This window comes from Engystomops pustulosus, chromosome 10, assembly GCF_040894005.1.
Source record: "Engystomops pustulosus chromosome 10, aEngPut4.maternal, whole genome shotgun sequence".
Lineage (NCBI taxonomy): Eukaryota > Metazoa > Chordata > Amphibia > Anura > Leptodactylidae > Engystomops > Engystomops pustulosus.
Window position 1 is genome coordinate 26,205,723 of NC_092420.1, and position 19,562 is coordinate 26,225,284.

Sequence of the window (19,562 nt, forward strand, 5' to 3'; positions counted from 1 at the left end):
TTCCCGGTGTATGTAAGTGCATTGTCTTGCGACACAGTCGGATTGTCCATCGGCCACGCCCCCCCGATTTGCGTTGCATGCAAAAATCCGATCGTGTGCGCCAAAAACCCCACTTAAATGCGGCACAAATCGGAAATAGTCTGGAAGCCTGACGAAGATGCGCCTTGCGGACCCTTAGTAAATGTGCCCCATTGTAACAGCCTGTAAAGATACAGCATGGAGGGGCTTTTGTTAATGCCCTCTGGAGCCATTCAGGCTCATTAGTATAATTTTCAAAGTTGATTTTAGAAGGAAGGAGGCCATGGATAACAAATATAAGAAGATTACCACAGTCATTACTACAGATTCTGCTTTCTCTTTCTCGTCACTACATATAAACTATAAAATGTGTCTTACACGTAAAACATAACAGTAAGTGCGCATTAGATTCCTCCGTGGAAAGACCTTTGCAATCTGTGCCAAAATCCTCAAGGATTTCTTCAGCATCTGTGACTTGTGTTTCCTCAGGGGTTGCAGCCCTGGACAAGTTCATTAATGCTTATGGAGCATTTCTTCGTCAGTGTTAGGCAGTAATTAATGTCACTGATAACATGACAGGATGTGTTCATGATAACAGGTTCTCACAAAAGTCCTGCTCCACTGGAACAAGGACACCGCCTGAGCACAGATAGTCAGCACGCCCAGCAGAGGGAAGATGCAACCTCCAATCGCTCCTGATAACATCCTAAGAGTCCTGGATGAAATGACCCACCAGCGGCAATCCCAGCCCAGGAGATGGAAGCTTGATCCCTGACCTCCATCATCTTGTCCCGGAGCCAGAAGGAAGTCACATGTATGGCACGAGCCTGACCTAGAAATATAGCAGGGAGTGGGATATTTTGTGCGAATAAGGAAGGGCTGGAACTTCACAGATGAATCATTGAAACAATCATTATCCTGAGGAAAAGCCTTGAAGGGTGGATTAGTTCTGATAACTGCCCTTTCAAGGTAACAGTGTAAACTGTGAATGATCCTGTAGTTACTGAGATACAGCGTATTTACAGGATTTATTACGTGTTTTCTCTTGGCCAAGAAGCTATTAGTAGAAGCTGATACAGTAATGGATAGTTTCATGTTCCCGAGTGTTATTCCATTACACCAAGTACGGTAGAGATGTACAGTAAAGATGGCTGATTAATAATAATAATTACTTTATATAGCACCTACAGATTACGCAGTGCAGCACTGAGTTTGCCAAAATGGTCCCTGTACCCATGGGGCTCACAATCTAATCAACCTAACAGTATGTTTTGGAGTGTGGGAGGAAACCGGAGGACCCAGAGGAAACCCATGCAAACACGGAGAGAACATAGAATCTCTTTTCAGATGTTGACCTTGGTGGGACTTGAACCCAGGACCCCAGCACTGCAAGGCAGAAGTGCTACCCACTCAGCCACCGTGCTTAGGAAATGGGGCTCTGGCCATGAAATTAGTGAAGTGAAGTGTTTTTTTCCCCACAAATCAATAACTCTTGGGATGTAGAACAACTTTGCCTATTATCCATATCTTTCGGTTTTGCCTTTTCCTATAGTAGCTGCTTCCCCTGGCTGTGCTGATAAGCCCTGTGAGACTGTGTTGTGCTCCATGCTCTCTATGGAGGGAGGAGTGGAAAGTCATGTGACAGTGCTCTCCATGTGTAGCTGAGTGTGTTCAGTGCTGCAGACACAGAAGTTACAAAATTATAAGGTAAAATGTCTCCCCTGTTCCATATCAGTCTCATGAAAAAAAATTCTCAAATTTCAATCCCCTAGTGATGTAAACACAATAAATATAATATTTAATGCTTTACTTCACAATTTTACTCAGTTTTATTGCTGTTTTAGCAACTATCACTCCCTAGGCTGGTCATTGCAAAATTCCAGGTTGTGGGTGGGGACTCTCCAAGCAGACACATTATAATCTGTATAGTTCTGTGAGCTGAGAATTTGGTTAGATTCAGGTAGATCAGGGTACAGGGTTTAAATACACTTTAATTTAGCTTCTGAACATTGTACTAGTATCTGACACATAGAAAGAGAAAGATGAGACAGATCAGAGATGAGATAATGAGATCCATTAGATGACTATTGCACACAATGACACTGCTCTGCTACATCTCTACAATACCACACTAGATCTGATGTACCTCCCCGATTAACTTATCTGCCTGTAGCTTGTAGTTCTCCTCGTGCTGCTGCCGGCAGGATGTCAGTGTCAGCGTGAGCTCCGTCTTGGACTGCAGGGGAACGGGGCTAGAGGCAGGGAGCAAAGACAGAGAAAGTCTGCTTTATGGCCGTCACACAGAAATCCAAGATGGTGTCCCCAACCCTAAGTAAGTAGTTACTTGCTCTTGTCTAGGAGCAACTGAAATTGTGTACAGCAGGACTAATAGACACAGGTTGGACTGTGAAATGCTGTATTTTGTTAATAGCAATGAATTAGAGAATGTGTTATTTTTTTATCCTGATACTGGTTCTTATTTTTCTTGAAAACCCCCCCTTTCCAAAAAAAATAGGATCCAGTTGTGGGTAATCACTAGCTTCAGTGGTCAAAGATGCAAGAACAATGAAGTCACCGCTCCTGTGACCCCGCTTTGGTCATTGGGGACAGATATATTGGGGACTCCATCCCAGGAACAGTTGAGTAGGGGCAGGGTGAATATACTTAATTTTTTCATTTTCTTCATTCCCTGGCCTGTTGGGGGATTTCTACCAAGCCTGGAGAATCCCTTTAAATAATAATTATTATTATAATTATGTACTAAAACAGACATGTTAAGAGAGTCTAAAGGTCTCATTAAAGCAATGATGTTGGAGTCTAAAACCATCCAGAACATTCAGATGCCATCTGATATTAGAAGGCAGTGATGCCAACCACTATGCCACCTAGTCCAGCCCCGAGAACCTTCTAAAACCTTAAAAGTGGTTATTGTTGGACGAGTGTCTTCAGAATACTGGTCCTTTAAGGACAATGTCTTATTCTCTTTAATACGTCTTCCTATGTACATACAACCAATGAGGCACGCGGCAAAACAAATAAACAATTAAACCTGAAGGAAATCCATCATGTAGCTCCATTCATGTCTCCATTGATGTCCACCGGGCAGATCTCCACTATTGATTCAGCCTTCTCTTCAGTCTATACACCTTATGAAGAGCGCAGGATTGTATTTGAACAGCATTCTGCTCGGTGAGTGAGATTTTATCCCTTAGAAGAAGCTGGAAGCAGTGAGTGATGAGATCTGTCCCAACAGAGCCAAGTCCGAAACAAAACTTCTCTGCCTTTAATCACCAAGGAACGCGGGATAATTCGACCAGTTGTTATGAAAACATGGCACGCTTCATTAACATTTGTGAACTCACCAACCCACAGGTTTTGCATAAAGACTTCTTACCCCTTTTATCTGGAATTCAGACATTTGGTAGCTGAAAAAAAAAAGAAAATCACATTTTGGAGGTTTGGATGCATTTCAGTTGACCAACATGGTTGATAAAATTGCAGTGTATACAGCTGGCACCTGGGAGAAAGCCAAGAATGCTCCGTCATGCCCACATGTGGAGAATTCCTGGCACATCTCCAGCCTTGTCCATCCTTGCACAGTATTGGGTTTCTCACATAGTTACGTTTTATTCTATTGAATAGTATTCAAAAATGTATTAACATAATTGACCTTAAAGGGAATGTGTCACCAGAAAGTTTTGACATTACACATATATGTAGGAATTTATAAAAGATTTTATTTTTCCATGTAGCTATGCCTAATAGACTTACACTGAGAGGTTTATGATCCAGTCCCCTAACTTACATCACAGACTAAACCGGATTAGTATAGAACAGTGATGGCTAACCTATGACACGCGTGTCAGTGCTGACACGCGTAGCCATTTTCACTGACACGCGGCTGCCTGAGAGTTAAGTTTCATCCTACATGACCAGGTGCAGTAGCCAGGAGGCTGAGAGATTGCACTGAGCTTCCAGCACTCCCCCCCTCCTCCTCCTCCCCCGGGCCGGCCCCTCCCCATGTGTGAGCTGTGCCTAGTGTCTCCAGTCAGCACAGGTATCAGCATGGGGCACAGCAGAAGAGGTGACCCGGCCATACACCCAGGAGGCTCCACTGCAGCTCCTGAAATAATCGCAACGCCTTGCAAATCGCCAGACATTGCGATTATTTTGCTCCTCACACCTTCTCCATGCCAAGAGGGCATGAAGGAGATGCAGACAGCGGGGCCTGCGCCCTCGCTATAACCTGTGAACTTTCATGACAGAAAGTTCACAGGTTACTAAGCATTTCCACACTTGTCTGATTGTAACCGATCTATTACAATGTGCGATTTGCACATAGTAATAGATGATTGGGAAAATCCCCATATACTGCCATATTGTAGTATGGCAGTACATGGTAGGATCAATCAGACAACCTACGGTTAAAGTACCCTAGAAGTTAAATAGTATACATATTTGTTATTTAAACTATAAATATCACAAAATTATGTTTTTTTGTCAAGGTGACACACCACCCGAGTTATGCTCGGTTTTTTGGCGAATTTTGACACACCAAGCTCAAAAGGTTGCCCATCACTGGTATAGAAGATGAGAGCTTTATAGAAAATATCATCATTACATCACTACTGACAACAGATGATGTCACAGTTTATCACCTCCCCCTCCCTGTACAATGACCTCTATATAGATAACAATGACCCATCATTACATCACTACTGACAATAGATGATGTCACAGCTTATCTCATCCCCCTCCCGGTACAATGAACTCTATAAAGATAACACTGACCCATCATTACATCACTACTGACAATAGATGATGTCACAGCTTGTCTCCTCCCCCTCCCTGTACAATGACCCCTGTATAGATAACACTGACCCATCATTTCATCACTACTGACAATAGATGATGTCACAGCTTATCTCCTCCCCCTCCCTGTACAATGACCTCTATATAGATAACACTGACCCATCATTACATCAAGACTGACAATAGATGATGTCACAGCTTATCTCCTCCACCTCCCTGTACAGTGACCTCTATATAGATAACACTGACCCATCATTACATCACTACTGACAATAGATGATGTCACAGCTTATCACCTCCCCCTCCCTGTACAATAACCACTATATAGATAACACTGACCCATCATTACATAAATATGGACAATAGATGATGTCACAGCTTATCTCCTCCCCCTCCCTGTACAATGACCTCTATATAGATAACACTGACACATCATTACATCACTACTGACAATAGATGACGTCACAGCTTACCTCCTCCCCATCCCTGTACAATGACCTCTATATAGATAACACTGACCCATCATTACATCACTACTGACAATATATGATGTCACAGCTTATCTCCTCCCCCTCCCTGTACAATGACCTCTATATAGATAAAACTGACCCATCATTACACCACAACGGACAATAGATGATGTCACAACGTATCTCCTCCCCCTCCCTGTACAATGTCCTCTATATAGATAACACTGACCCATCATTACATCACTACTGACAATAGATGATGTCACAGCTTATCTCCTCCCCCTCCCTGTACAATGACCACTAAATAGATAACACTGACCCATCATTACATCACTACTGACAATAGATGATGTCACAGCTTATCTCTTCCGCCTCCTTCCTGTACAATGACCTCTATATAGATAACACTGACCCATCAGTACATCACTACTGACAATAGACGATGTCACAGCTTATCTCATCCCCCTCCCGGTACAATGACCTCTATATAGATAACACTGACCCATCATTACATCACTACTGACAATAGATGATGTCACAGCTTATCCCCCCCCCCTCCCTGTACAATGACCTCTATATAGATAACACTGACCCCTTATTACATCAAGACTGACAATAGATGATGTCACAGCTTATCTCCTCCTCCCTGTACAATGGCCTCTATATAGATAACACTGACCCATCATTACATCACTACTGACAATAGATGATGTCACAGCTTATCTCCTCCTCCCTGTACAATGACCTCTATATAGATAACACTGACCCATCATTACATCACTACTGACAATAGATGATGTCACAGCTTATCTCCTCCACCCTGTACAGTGACCTCTATATAGATAACACTGACCCATCATTACATCACTACTGACTATAGATGATGTCACAGCTTATTTCCTCCCTCTCCCTGTACAATGACTTCTATATAGATAACACTGACCCATCATTACATAACTACTGACAATAGATGATGTCACAGCTTATCTCTTCCGCCTCCCTGTACAATGGCCTCTATATAGATAACACCAACCCATCATTACATCACTACTGACAATAGATGATGTCACAACTTATCTCCTCCCCTCCCTGTACAATGACCTCTATATAGATAATACCAACCCATCATTACATCACTACTGACTATAGATGATGTCACAGCTTATTTCCTCCCTCTCCCCGTACAATGACTTCTATATAGATAACACTGACCCATCATTACATCACTACTGACAATAAATGATGTCACAGCTTATCTCCTCCTCCCTGTACAATGACCTCTACACTCACCGGCCACTTTATTAGGTACACCATGCTAGTAACGGGTTGGACCCCCTTTTGCCTTCAGAACTGCCTCAATTCTTCGTGGCATAGATTCAACAAGGTGCTGGAAGCTCCTCAGAGATTTTGGTCCATATTGACATGATGGCATCACACAGTTGCCGCAGATTTGTAGGCTGCACATCCATGTTGCGAATCTCCCATTCCACCACCTCCCAAAGATGCTCTATTGGATTGAGATCTGGTGACTGTGGAGGCCATTTGAGTACAGTGAACTCATTGTCATGTTCAAGAAACCAGTCTGAGATGATTCCAGCTTTATGACATGGCGCATTATCGTGCTGAAAGTAGCCATCAGATGTTGGGTACATTGTGGTCATAAAGGGATGGACATGGTCAGCAACAGTACTCAGGTAGGCTGTGGCATTGCAACGATACTCAATTGGTACCAAGGGGCCCAAAGAGTGCCAAGAAAATATTCCCCACACCATGACACCACCACCACCAGCATGAACCGTTGATACAAGGCAGGATGGATCCATGCTTTTATGTTGTTGACGCCAAATTCTGACCCTACCATCCGAATGTCGCAGCAGAAATCGAGACTCATCAGACCAGGCAACGTTTTTTCAATCTTCTACTGTCCAATTTCGATGAGCTTGTGCAAATTGTAGCCTCAGTTTCCTGTTCTTAGCTGAAAGGAGTGGCACCCGGTGTGGTCTTCTGCTGCTGTAGCCCATCTGCCTCAAAGTTCGACGTACTGTGCATTCAGAGATGCTCTTCTGTCTACCTTGGTTGTAATGGGTGGCGATTTGAGTCACTGTTGCCTTTCTATCAGCTTGAACCAGTCTGCCTATTCTCCTCTGACCTCTGGCATCAACAAGGCATTTCCGCCCACAGAACTGCCGCTCACTGGATGTTTTTTCTTTTTCAAACCATTATCTGTAAACCCTAGTGATGGTTGTGCGTGAAAATCCCAGTAAATCACCTTTCTTCCCCATACTGATGCTCGGTTTGAACTGCATGAGATTGTCTTGACCATGTCTACATGCCTAAATGCACTGAGTTGCCGCCATGTGATTGGCTGATTAGAAATTAAGTGTTAACGAGCAGTTGGACAGGTTTACCTAATAAAGTGGCCGGTGAGTGTACATAGATAACACTGAGCCATCATTACATCACTAATGACAATAAATGACGTCACAGCTTATTTCCTCCTCCCTGTACAATGACCTCTATATAGATAACACTGACCCATCATTACATCACTACTGACAATAGATGATGTCACAGCTTATCTCCACCTCCTCCCTGTACAATGACCTCTATATAGATAACACTGACCCATCATTACATCACTACTGACCATAGATGATGTCACAGCTTATCTCCTCCCCCTCCCTGTACAATGACCTCTATATAGATAACACTGACCCATCATTACATCACTAAAGACAATAGATGATGTCACAGATTATCTCCTCCCCCTCCCTGTACAATGACCTCTATATAGATAACACTGACCCATCATTACATCACTAAAGACAATAGATGATGTCACAGCTTATCTCCTCCCCCTCTTTGTACAAATAACTCTATATAGATAACACTGACCCATCATTACATCACTACTGACAATAGATGATGTCACAGCTTATCTCCTCCTACTCCCTGTACAATGGCCTCTATATAGATAACACTGACCCATTATTACATCACTACTGACAATTGATGATGTCACAGCTTATCCCCTCCCCCTCCCTGTACAACTACCTTTATATAGATAACACTGACCCATCATTACATCACTACTGACAATAGATGATGTCACAGCTTATCTCCTCCCCCTCCCTGTACAATGGCCTCTATATTGATAACACTGACCCATCATTACATCACTACTGACAATAGATGATGTCACAGCTTATCTCCTCCTCCTCCCTGTACAATGACCTCTATATAGATAACACTGACCCATCATTACATCACTACTGACAATAGATGATGTCACAGCTTATCTCCTCCTCCTCCCTTTACAATGGCCTCTATATAGATAACAAATGACCCATCATTACATCACTTCTGACAATTGCTGATGTCACAGCTTATCCCCTCCCCCTCCCTGTACAACTACCTCTATATAGATAACACTGACCCATCATTACATCACTACTGACAATAGATGACGTCACAGCTTATCTCCTCCCCTCCCTGTACAATGACCTCTATATAGATAACACTGACCCATCATTACATCACTACTGACAATAGATGATGTCACAGCTTATCTCCTCCCCCTCCCTGTACAATGACCTCTATATAGATAAGACTGACCAATCATTACATCACTACTGACAATAGATGATGTCACAGCTTATCTCCTCCTACTCCCTGTACAATGGCCTCTATATAGATAACACTGACCCATCATTACATCACTACTGACAATAGATGATGTCACAGCTTATCCCCTCCCCCTCCCTGTACAATCACCTCTATATAGATAACACTGACCCATCATTACATCACTACTGACAATAGATGATGTCACAGCTTATCTCCTCCCCCTCCCTGTACAATGTCCTCTATATAGATAACACTGACCCATCATTGCATCACTACTGACAATAGATGATGTCACAGCTTATCTCCCCCCCCTCTCATTACAATGACCTCTATATAGATAACACCAACCCATCATTACATCACTGACTATAGATGATGATTAAAAGTTGGTCTAACCTTATTAATGTACAAATATCATTGCTAAAATTCTAGCATTTACAGCGTTTAGCCAATTTGCCCTCCTGTACACAGTACAATAAGTTTATAGCTACACCGTTATAGATATTGCTATAATGTGTGAAAAACTGGTTGTCTCACCTACTGTATCATCAATGCATCAATCTTTATTTGGTTTATATACCATGTCTTCAAAGTCGTAGCTTACATTCCTGCAGATGTTAATGTAAGGGTGCTCTGTCCATGTCTCTCATATACCATTCAGCAAAATACATGTTAAAATTCACACTAACTGCTACTATGCTATACTTTTGGGATTATGTTAAAAAAGCCAGGATGCCTGCCAGCCGTATAACCTAGCATTACGCCTTTGTAATCTGCAGGCGGAGCAGGTCATCCCAAGGCCTATCGGAATATTGCAAGCAGGCAAATATGTTTACTGACACAGCAGTCATCATAAATAGGAATGATGTCTCCTCTCCGGAATGTTCCACTGGTGCCCAGAGACCTTCCAGTGTGGCAAATATGTCTCCTTTCCCCCAAACTCATAAAATGTGGAATTTGTTCCTGAAATTAGCCAATTTTGTGCCCTCAAAAGCAATTTGTCCATTGGTGGTAACTATAGAGTCTCATTCTAGGGATTGGACTTCTGTGTCCGTACTTCTTCTGTAGTCTGCAATTTTCTTGCAACTATTTATAGATAAAAAATGCCAAAAATAATGTTCATGTGCCAAGCTTAAATAATGATGGATATTTTTGGAAAATGATGTGGTGTTTCTTTTTTGTTTTTTTTGTTCACATCTGGAACTATACCCTGATGGCCGCTTGTACATGCACAGATTTTAATTGTGTTTGTTCAGCCCCCAGAGCTATAGCAATGGGGCAGATTTACTTACCCGGTCCTGTTGCGACCCAGCGGTGCGTTGTCCGACGAGGATTCAGGTCTGCTGCGATACACTAAGCTTGTGTGCCCGAGTTCCTGCAAGTGTGCCCGGTGCTTGTAAGTGCGTGTCTTGCAGCACAATTCTAAATGTTATATCCCATGCGTTGTCCAAATCCGTCGGGTTGTCCGAAGGCCTGCCCCCAATTTCTGTCGCGTGCAAAATCCAATTGCGTGCGCCAAAATCCCGGGGCAATTCGGAGCAAAACGTAAATCGTCAGGAAACCCAATGAAAATGTGCTCCTAGGACCCTTAGTAGATGAGCTACATTGTGTCCACTTTCCCTTGTTTGCAGCCCATTTGCACACACGTCCATGTGCAGGAGGTCTCACTTGACCTCTCAGCTACTTGCACTGACCCTGTGACAATCAGCACTGCACTATGTTTAGTTTGGCTTGTTTGCCAGCTAAGGCCAAGGTCACCTGTTGTGTCCAAAAAGTTCAATGGATGATGTTTTCCATTCCTAAACTCTTCCAATCCCACCCACATACACGTCTGTCCTGTGCCGCACACTCATTGTGTCACTCGATGACCTAGCTATTTCTGGTGTACGAAGCTTCTTCATACCGATGAAGCTTGAGGGGTCAACTCTCGTCACCCTCCCGACCTCCTTTGTGCACCACAGTGAATGGGAAATATCAGGGCTATTCGGGACACTAAAGCAGCCTCAGATTTTTATAGATTGGTGGATTGATTTCCCAAATTGCCTTATATCACCTCTCTCAATAAAAAAACAAACACTCATATTTACTCCTCTCTGCCCCTACAAGGTCATTCAGTGAAGCCAACGCAGTACACCCGGGCTTCACCGCACATGTCATAATCCCAGCATGTAGACTGTACAATACTGGTTTAAATTAAGCCGAGACACGTCAGATGTGTCTTATAGGACTCATCTCTAGGTAAGTACAGTATAAGTATTTGTTTTCTTTTTAATAGCGGCCGAAGATTAAGGTCACTGGCCGCTTGTCACTGGCACACAAAAACCTGGGGCAATTCAGCGAAAACGGAAATATTCTGGAAAATCCGATGGAATCGTGGTCCGTGGACCCTTAGTAAATGTGCCCCATAGTCCTGAATAGAGCCTGTAGACACAACTCAAGATTTCAAATTATTATTTTTATAGTGTGGAAGTTTCCTTCCACATTCAGAAAGAAACAGAAATAAATTGTCTAGAACAATCACATATTCAGATCAAAGACTTGTCCAACCAACAGATATTGTGCCAGTAGTTTGGACCCTGGATAAGGAATTAAGTTTCCTTGGTTTTGCATCATCCTTATGAATATTCATGGCTATCCTTCGCTCAGCACGTGATTGTCCCAATGTAACGTTTCTTGAGTAAATCAGGAGATGTAGACACTGAGACATGTACATGGGCAGGTTCGTTCCAGCTCCCTCAGCGTTTGACATGTTTGTAATGTTTGTAAAGTCTAGAGCATTATCTCCAATAATCTATATAGGGACTGCTCACTCTTCCTGTCTGAGGTCGAGTCAAATCCAGGTCAGGTTTATAGGAAGTCAAAGCATTGTTGTCTTGCATGACGGGATCTAATTGACTAAAACCTAATGTCAAGGTAGAAAGATGTAACTGAAATGCTTTGTTACTCGGCAGGTATTTTACTCTGCAAACATCTCATCTCACAAAACGTGTTTTACTCATTTACAGTATAATTGTTTAAGCACCAGCAGCCATTACGAAGAGATACGGGGGCAAAAAACATTGTGAAAAATGATTTGTTAAAACTACTGTTATACCTGCATGGAGGTTGTCTGTCTGAGACTCTTCTTGTTGTAACCTCAAACTGACCAAAAGATGGATATTTTACCAGGAATCAGTGATCATCTGTGGTAGAACCTGGGAAAAATGCTCAATTTCCCCACAGCACCGCCACAGGAGGAACAGAGTATTACACATTTACCATGAATATAGTGGGCTGTCTGTGTGATGCATGGACCTGTATATTACTCCAGAGCAAGAGATGTTCTTTGTGCCAGTCCTTGTTCAAATAGATGCTGCTGGTTGTATATGCAAGCATAAAAAAAGAGACGAGGTGAAATAACATGGAATAAGCTCATTTACATAAAAATAGATACTGGGGCACATTTACTTACCCGGTCCCGGCTGTGCGTTATCTGCTGGAATGCCCATCTGCTGCGATTCATGAAGATCGTGCGCCCGATTTCCTGCATGTGCCGCTTCCCCCATCAGGTCCGCCGGAGTTCACCTTCTTCCTCCCAGTGTATGTGAGTGCATGGTTGGCAACACAAATTGAATTGTTAAATCCCGACAGTTGGCCCCCGATTTGTGTCGCTTGAAAGCCAGCGCAATTGCGAAACAAATCGATCACAAGCGACACAATCCCCAGCGGGAAACCCGACGGAAATGTGGCCGCTGGACCCTTAGTAAATAAGCCCTACTGTATTTTATCCAAAATGAGAGATGGTAAGTTTGAGCTTTCTAAGTGCTCTACCCCGATGCAATATTTACTTGTGGGTGAATTGGGATGTGGTAGACTCCATTTAAATTGTTTTTTTTTTTAACATGGAGAGCCCCTGTGGGAAAGGTAAGAAAAGAATAGAACAAATACTTACCCTGCCCCGGCTTCTGGTTCCCTAGTGGCTCCAGTACTTCCGGTTTCTGGCTCTGCACCCAACCACAAATTCTATGGTGTCACAGGATCTGATTCATCCAATGATTGGCCTCCTTGAACCATTGGAGAACACAGGAAGTGAACCCCCTTGTAAAAGGGAAAAGGATATCCCGCATCGGTGGAGGCCATTCTTTGGAGGAAACAGATCCCTTGACCCTTCCTTAATTCTGATCGGACATAGGGACAAAATTGGAAAGTCCATAAAACAGGGAGTCGGAGTTTTGTAGGATGTGTTTTTTATTTCTTAAGGTGGCCATTTTCATGAAAAACTGCAATTATTTAAAGTTTTACCACTGTTCACTGTCATACAACCTTAAATTTGCTTAAGGGATTTCCCAGGGTAATTTAAATACATAAGGGATAACCATGGAGGCCGTATGATAAAGGTTACCTACCTTTCTATGATCTCCAGTCCTAAAACCTGTCCCAAAACTACCTGGGTCCCTATTCTCTCCACTCCCTGTTGTCTCCCGACACTAAGGAGGTGCTTACCATATCGTTTCCTGTGTCAACAAGATGTAGTTAGTATCGAGGGTCCAGGTATGAATGGATGTCATGATAAGGGCAGCACGGTGGCTGAGTGGGTAGCACTCCTGCCTTGCAGCGCTGGAGTCCTGGGTTCAAGTCCCACCAAGGTCAACATCTGCAAAAAGTTTGTATGCTCTGTCCATGTTTACGTGGGTTTCCCCCGGTTCCTCCGGTTTCCTCCCTCACTCCAAAACATACTGGTAGATTGATTAGATTGTGTGCCCCATTGGGGACAGGGACCAATTTGGCATGCTTTGTACAGTGCTGCGTAATCTGTGTGCGCTATATAAAGAATTATTATTATTATTGATGACCCAGAGCAAGAGAAAGAGATTTATTCTGATAAAAGCCTATTTGGTTGTATGAAAAATAGGTATTTTAAACTAGACAACTCAGTTAAAGATAAGAAGACGATACACAAAACTGAAATCTGTCAAAAACAGGATGAGCTTTATTGAGCTCCAGATCAAATACAGAGATACAACCTCCCTCCCACCCGAAGATTTACAGAGAAGCCGGAAGGGATATAACAAGCGTCCAGCAAGTGAATGGCATCACCTGCCTCGATCCTTTCATAGTCATAGCACATCGGGACAAGCGTGTTTATCGACAACCCCCACTGCATAACTCAATGAGCGGCGTTATTATATAAACTTGTGTTTTTTCTATTATTGGGTGGTAATTCTACACATCCGCTGCCATTCAGATCCATAAATGAAGCCTCTTTTATTGAGGATTAGTTAGATTTGTTTTCGATTCTCCGGTACGGACAACACAATGGATGGATAGTGGGTAGGAAATAAGCTGAGTAAACTGTTTCAGCTCTGCCTATTGTCTGAGTGGAAGGGTTGTGGGTACGATCACTGCCAAGCCATTCAGCAAGAAACCGAGCCAGACTAGAAACATGCTGGCCAACGTCCAGAGGCATCTTCGTGTTACTAAGTTCAGTTATATGGTTGCTAGTCCACAGCCGCTATAAAGATAGTTAAAGGGGTTTGCCTATGAAAGAAAGTTCTAGTGATGTTTACATAATATCATTTTTAACCCATTACTTTGCAATTTTACTCAGTTTTATATCTGTTTTAGCTCCCATCACTCCCTAAGCAGACACTTCATGATTCCTCTAGCGCTGTGAGTTCCTGTGTGCTGACAATGTGCTTAGATTATCAGGGTACAGGGTTTATTTACACTTTCTTTTAACTTCTGAACATTCTACAAGTATCTGACACATAGAAAAAGAGAGATGAGACAGATCAGGAATGAGAGATGATGAGATCCATGAGATGGATATAACACACTATGGGTCCGAATTGCGCGCTTTCGTCGGGTTTCCCATATTTTTCCGATTTGCGCTGAATTGCCCCGGGATTTTGCGCACACAACGGATTCGGAAAAAACGCGGAATTAAAAAAAAAATTTGTGTCGCAAGAATAGCACTCACATACACCAAGACGGAGAAGGTGAACTCCGGCAGACTTCAGCGCAGCAGCGACACCTAGTGGACATGAGGCGCACAACCTTAGTGAATCGCGGCAGAACCCGAATTCGCGTTGGAGAACGCGCCACGGGATCGCGACTGGACCCGGTAAGTAAATGTGCCCCAATGACTCTTTCAGCTCAGTTATATCGCAGCTATAACACTCATTGGGGCAGATTTACTTACCCGCTCCGTTTGCGATCCAGCAGCGTGTTCTCTGCGGTGGATTCGGGTCCGGCCGGGATTCACTAAGGTAGTTCCTCCGATGTCCACCAGGTGGCGCTGCTGCGCTGAAAAGCATCTTTTTGCGCACTGGAATTCACCGAGCCGGACCAAGTGAAGGTAAGCGCGTCCCAAGCGCCACTTTTTTTGTTTTAAATGCGGTGGTTTTTCCAAATCCGTCGGGTTTTCCCTCGGCCACGCCCCCGATTTCTGTCGCGTGCATGCCAGGGCCGATGCGGCAAAATCTGAGCGTGTGCACCAAAATCCCGGGGCAATACAGGGAAAATCGGCGCAAATCGGAAATATTCGGGTAACACGTCGGGAAAACGCAAATCGGGCCCTTAGTAAATGACCCCCATAGAGTCAGCTCTGCTAAATGCCTCCCGGATCAAGATCTTGCCTGCAGCTGGTAGAGTAAGTCTCTGCCTGCTGCGGCTTGCCAACAGGAAGTGCCTGTGTCTGAGCTGTTGTAATGTTGGGGGGAGGGGCAGGAAGCAGTGAGCACTGCAGTGTGCAGACAAGAGAAGCTATTCATGAAAAGAATCCGTTCATAGTCAGAAGATTTATGGTTGGATCCAGGAACAACAAAAATTTTAAACACCAGGACTGATAGAGACAGGATCGACTTGTATCTGTGAAATGCTGTATATTTGTTAATAACAGTGAAATAATTAATGTGTTATTTTGTTATCCTGAGTATATTTAAAATGTCTTCATGGGAACACCCCTTTACAGGGGTTTTCTCACCTGGGCATTGACATTTAATTAATTGAATTAATCTGACACATATAAACATTTCTTCAGTTGTATGTTATTTTTAAAAAAATTACCCATGTGAAGATAATTTCCAATAAATGTAGCCATGTAACCAGATTGCTGTCCATGGATACGACCACCTCTGCTTGAGCAGTTGCACAAAGAAACAAATTGTTTTTGCATATGAAATGTCTGGGAGTTACTGCATGTCCCACAGCCGTCCTGTGGTAATGAACGCTGAATCCCGGTGGTTGGCCAGCTCTGGCCACTGCTACCAGAGTGAGGGATGGTCGTATTTAAGGACAACTATCTCATTTCTAGGGACAACATGACTACATTTATGGGGGATTCTCTTCATACAGGTAAATTATTTTTAATAACATGCAATTGAATAAATGCATGTATATGACAGATGAAGTAAACTAAATGTAATTGCCAAAATGGGAATATCCCTTTAACATAAAAAAAAAAATGTGCAAGTAAATATCTGCCAACACTTTAATGAAAATTTCCTATCAAAATCACGCCTGATAAACCTTGCTTATAGATCCAGGCACTGTGACTGTGGTAATCTTATTATATTTGTTATCCAGAAGGGCTCACAAGCTGTTACATTGTGCAGGAGCACTTCCCCCCTTCCATTGAGTGAGATTACAGATGGAAGTGCTGAGGGAGCAGTGTTACAGCCTGCCAACATGCAACACAGAGGGGCCATGGAACCCGACCCTCCCCCCAGAACCCTTCAGGTTCATTAGTATAAGTAAATTTTAGAAGGAGGCCATGTGTAACAAACATAAGAAGATTACCACAATCACGGTGCCTGGATCTATGAGTAAGTGTTCGAAGTGGGTGTCAGTCTTCAACAATCCCTTTTTGTAGAAGAGTCCCTCTAAATAAGAGAGAATCCTTCTACTATGACCATCAGTGATTAGCTACCATATATGAGGGACCTTATAGCATGTGTTTGTTTGTTTTTTACAATCCCTCTGCAGGACAAACTAGGTATTACATGATGCCATTTGAAATGAATCAGAAAAATACTTTTTATAGGCGTTTAGTTTATTAAGGGCCGATGGACAATGGACTCTCAGCCATCAGTCTTGAATGTTTCTGTACAAGCACCATATACTTTAAGTAATGTAAGAGTGCGTAACACGTTTGTGTTGCACTATTTTATCATTAGTATTATTATAACCAACTGTGTACATAAACACAGAGGGTAGCATCTTAAAGGGGTTGTACAAGTTATTATTCTTATAACAATCTGATATTGAGGGGTCAACTGCTGGGACCGCCACCGATTATGAGAATGGACTCCCAATGATCTAAAGAGTCAAATTTGTCTATATTTCTGACACCCCAATAGAATTGAATGAAGAGGCAACTTGGAAGCGCTACCTGCCTTTTCATTCAATTTGTGAAAATGGGACCCCAGGCATTGGTGGGGGACCACTGTCATGATTGTTGGGGGTCAATTCTCTTGATCGATGCGGGGCCATTCTCATGATCAGTGGGGGACCATTCTCATAATCGGTGGGGGACCATTCTTATGATCGATGCGGGGCCATTCTCATGATCGGCCGGGGTCCATTCTCATGATAGATGCAGAACCATTCTCATAATCAGTGGGGGAGCATTCTCATGATCAGTTGGGGAGCATTCTTATGATCAGTGGGGGAGCATTCTCATGATCTGTGGGGGAGCATTCTCATGATCATTTGGGGAGCATTCTCATGATCATTTGGGGAGCATTCTCATGATCAGTGGGGGAGCATTCTCATGATCAGTGGGGGAGCATTCTCATGATCAGTTGGGGAGCATTCTCATAATCGGTGGGGGACCATTTTTATGATCGATGCAGGAGCATTCTCATGATCGGTCAGGGTCCATTCTCAAGATAGATGCAGAACCATTCTCATGATCAGTGGGGGAGCATTCTCATGATCAGTGGGGGAGCATTCTCATGATCAGTGGGGGAGCATTCTCATGATCTGTGGGGGAGCATTCTCTTGATCTGTGGGGGAGCATTCTCATGATCAGTGCGGGAGCATTCTCATGATCAGTGGGGGAGCATTCTCATGATCAGTGGGGGAGCATTCTCATGATCAGTGGGGGAGCATTCTCATGATCAGGGGGGGAGCATTCTCATGATCAGTTGGGGACCATTCTTATGATTGATGCGGGAGCATTCTCATGATCGGTCAGGGTCCATTCTCATGATAGATGCAGAACCATTCTCATGATCAGTGGGGGACCATTCTCATAATCGGTGGGGGACCATTCTTATGATTGATGCGGGAGCATTCTCATGATCTATGTGGGACCATTATCATGATCGGTCAGGGTCCATTATCATGATCGGTGGGGGACCATTATCATGATTGATGCGGGACCTTTCTCATCATCGGTCGGGGTCCATTATTATGTCAATGCGGGACTATTCTCATAAAAAAAGCAGAAAAAAACAGAGTAATTGTATACTCCAAAATGAAGAGACTGGTTTAGAGCGTGTTCTCAGGGGGTCTCACCCTCTTTTCCTGAGCGGCGTCAAATAATTATGAACCATAAGAGAGTGTAGAACTATTTACTTAGATATTTTCCTACCAGATATCCAGAATAACATCCACAATACCAATATCCACATTATGAAGGAACTCCTGGACTGGCATCTCTTGGCACCAATGTGATATAGATATAGACCCATGTATTGTATTCATGTTTTTATTACTACATGTACTAAAAATAGCAGAGGAATGAACTATTTAAGGCAGTTCCTGCCTAAAATTACACGGTGCGATGTATGTGTCAAACATTATATTGATTTTCATTGTCTCGGCTGCGGTCTGCCAATTTATCTTACCTTTGATCAGGCGGATATGACTAAGTCTATGATGTGTGCTGCACTTACACATTTTCATGTCATTTATCAATGGGCTTCTACCAAATGGAAGTTCAAACAAAGATCACAAATATTCACAATGTAAGAACCAATTTTTTAACAAAATTTATATATTTTCTAACCATGGATTGCAGGCGAGCCGGAAAACGAGAATTTTTTTTAACATAAAGGGGTTGAAAACATGTCAGATTGCTTCCAAAAACAGCGCCACACCTGACCATGGTTTGTCTTTGTATTATAACTCAGCTGTATTGAAATTAAACGGAGCTTAGTTACAATTCAACTTTTTGGAAGAAACCATCCATGTTTTTTTTAAACCCCTTTAATAGATCATAACAACACAAAAAAAACATTGGCCTTACTACAGGTATCTCCTCTCTTTCTCTTTTATTCCGATATTGTGAAGTTTATCTCCTCGGCAGCCGTGAGAACATTTCGGATAGCTAAAGTTGGGATCCATGACCTCAACCTCTGTTACTGTCTTGCCTCAGGTAAGATATTGCTGTGTTTTAGTGGATTTTTAAAACAGCAATAATTCATGCATTTCACTGACTACACAAGTCATGGCCATGTGAAGCAACGACTAAGGCTCAGTTCACAAAACCATTTAAACCTCTGTTTCTTACCTATGTTAAAAAAAAGTAAAGCACTGAGGTTTAAAGGGAACCTGTCACCAGGGACATAATTTTCACTAAAGACAGGTTGCAGAAGCCCATCACACCTACAATGTGAATATGTCATTCTTCCTTCTCTAAGCATTTGC

General features: G+C 42.9%; 1 long non-coding RNA gene across 1 annotated transcript in view; it reads right to left on the reverse strand.

The window, feature by feature from the left end:
- Positions 1 to 2,978: 2,978 nt before the first annotated feature.
- The window catches only part of LOC140103593 (uncharacterized), a 57,148-nt gene continuing 40,564 nt past the window's right edge, over positions 2,979 to 19,562 (reverse strand). The window contains exon 2 of the long non-coding RNA XR_011850141.1: positions 2,979 to 3,443. This is a non-coding gene — a long non-coding RNA (uncharacterized lncRNA). The remainder of the gene's footprint in view (positions 3,444 to 19,562) is intronic.